The 2,820-nt window shown below is 42.2% G+C and overlaps 1 pseudogene across 1 annotated transcript; it reads right to left on the reverse strand.

The window, feature by feature from the left end:
• Positions 1-402: 402 nt before the first annotated feature.
• On the reverse strand, positions 403-2,497 carry LOC308365088 (MKI67 FHA domain-interacting nucleolar phosphoprotein-like; annotated as a pseudogene). Its single transcript, XR_013969104.1, has 4 exons — positions 2,476-2,497; positions 2,006-2,217; positions 1,456-1,521; positions 403-716 (listed from the first exon to the last, which is right to left on the reverse strand). The product of XR_013969104.1 is annotated as an MKI67 FHA domain-interacting nucleolar phosphoprotein-like (transcript).
• Positions 2,498-2,820: the final 323 nt, after the last annotated feature.

Consider the following 2,820-nt stretch of genomic DNA (forward strand, 5'->3'; position numbering starts at 1 on the left):
TGCACATTTCAACATGTTCAAGCATCGAGAATTATTACCAAGGTAATGACGTTTGTAAATCAAGTAATTTGTAAATCCGTCAAGATTTCCGCGAGGTATGAGTGTAAACGATTTGAAGATCACTGACGTTACCTAACGTACCACTGATCCCTCCCGGAACTATTCTGTCCTTAAAATGGCCTCCTGTGCGGACATTCACGAGTCCGTCGTTGCACCCCCTTGGTGCCACCCGCCCATAGATTACACGAAAAGGGAATACATGACCACTAGGGAGTGCCATTTCCCTAGTAACTGCTGTTGCCACCACAATATTCAACGACTCCTTGGCTCAATACCCACAACACATATTGTGAGCCGGGGTGCTGTCTGCTGTTACCACCAGAGCGTTGTTTTCCATACTTCTATGTAATCATCTTTTATGTACAGAAGTCTCTGAAGGTGGATCTTCCAGGCTTGGTCGGAGATTTCAGCAGTCTTTACTCCGTCGAAAGCTTATGCTGCTTTTTCTTCTTCTTTCGGTTCCTCTTTCGACACATTTCCCTCCTCCTCCTCCTTCTCTTCCTTGGTGTCATTCAGCCCTGAAAACCCCTCATCGTCAGAGTCCTCCTCCTCAAATGAGGCATGGGCCTTATGACAATTTCATCATCCACCTCGACGCCTGCTGCCATGGACTTCCTCCTTTCCAAAATTGAAGGAGTACATACTGGGGTGACAGCCTAAAAAATCAGTAACAAACAATTAGGCAGGCACAGTTTCCAGAAGAGCTTATTATAACAGCCATTAATATAACTATGCAACATACTAGCAGATGAGCATTACTTGAGTGTGGGCACATGGGTTTGATTGCACAGTCACAGGGACAGGTAATAAGCTTTGATGAGCCATGTTACTGTCGGCACAGTTATCACGCCCTACTGACTGACACAATAGAGGTTATTTTCAGGCTGTGCCTTAAATGTATATTTATATGATATCAGTGCTGAAAGTGTTACCACAGTGTTTAGATGTGGGGAGAAAGAAGAAATTGGCAGAGTAGAACATGCAAACATCTGATAGAGATTATTTCCAAACACTGTTAATGACTTAAGAATATAATAATCAAGTGCCTTGTATTAATATATTCCTTGTATGAATCATGTGCTTATGAAAGCAGGAGCATGGCTTTTCTCTCTGTGTGTGTAACTAGAATATTAGGTGCCACTAAGTCTGCATATGAACAAGAGCATTTGGTTATCCCTGATGAAAGCTAAACTTCTGTCTATATAAACCTTGTTGTGCGTAGGGTTTATCATTGCCTTCACTTTCAGCCTTGTGCTGGGAGGGGAGCCCGATTGCAATTGTTTTTGTTTGTCTGTCTAATAAATATACTTTCATGCAGCTCCGGAGTCCTGAGGTAACTAGGGTGAATTTTCACCTATCAACATCCAAGGACATCGTGACCAGATAAGGACGTACATTACTGCAAACGGATAGGTCTGCATCGTCTGAGGTTGCACCCTTCTTCTTTGGAATCTGGGCTGCCTAAAATGAGGAAAACAAACCAGCAAGAAGTTGGAAACCGTAATCCTAACACACCAATTTAACCACTGTCAATTGACATGATCAACTGCACATTATATTAGATCAGTAACAAAACACAAAATAGCCAGGCACAGCTTCCAGAGGAAACTATTAACAGCTATTTATATAAATACATATCATACTAGTAGATGAGCATTACTAAAGTGTGGGCACATGGGTTTGATTGCACAGTCACAGCGACTGGAAATAAGCTTTGATGCGCCACATTACTGTTGGCACAGGTATCTTCCCCCCACTGACTGATGCAATGGGGGGGGGGATTTTCAGTCTATGCCTCAAATTTATATTTACATAATATTAGTGCTGAAAGTGTTACCACAGTGTTGAGATGTGGGGAAATAAGGTCATCATAACTCACATTTAACCACCGCCAATTCGCATGATCAACTGAAGTAGCTACAAGACTCAACTAAACCAAACTTACAAACCCAGGGAAGTCGTAGTCGATGCCCTTTGCAACGAGACTCTTGCGCAGTTTAGCCTCTTTGCTCAGGAGCTTTGCCTTGGTTTTCTCCAGCCCCTCGGAGGAGTGCTTCTGGTTGTAGCGGGTAACTGCGGGCTGTGTTGGCTTCTTAAACTCCATCTTGCTGCCCAGAAACAGCTTTTCATGTACCTTCTCTGGTGGTACTACATGGCCTGCCTGAACAACGAGAGCCAAGAGTGCACTTAGCAGGTAGCAAACCTACTACTGGTAGTCAAACTACTCCTCAAACCACACCACAAATCCCAGACACAAGGTAATCAAAAATTCGGCATGCTCCTCCAGCACCATTAAAATATACCATTATAGACAGCACAAGCCCTGAGATAGACACGGTGACTTCAGGAGGTTGGTTATTTGTTAAATAATAAAATGTACAAAATGCTACTCAGGTTAAGCAGACTAATACTCACACTTGATCAGTCTTTCACCCATGAGTTAATTGCTCAGCCACAATTTTGTCCACTTCATAGGGCAAACAACCACGATGTTAGTAATCATGATGTGAGCAACCACGATGTTAGCAATGTTGGTTTACAGACATTATAAACGGTGCAGACAACATTTAGATTATTGACGTACGGTTTGGACATAGTTTGCTGTACGATTTTGATTATGTATTTAATAGAACAGATATTAAATAGAACAGATATGATGCAAAGCTCAAGCAAAAGCAGGGTAATTTTATTCAGAGGGATTTATATCTGATCTTTGTTCTCCCTGAGAATTTAGTTTCTTAAACAGTGGGCATTTGCAGG

The sequence above is a fragment of the Sprattus sprattus genome (assembly GCF_963457725.1).
Source record: "Sprattus sprattus genome assembly, chromosome: 5".
In the NCBI taxonomy this organism is placed as follows: Eukaryota; Metazoa; Chordata; class Actinopteri; order Clupeiformes; family Clupeidae; genus Sprattus; species Sprattus sprattus.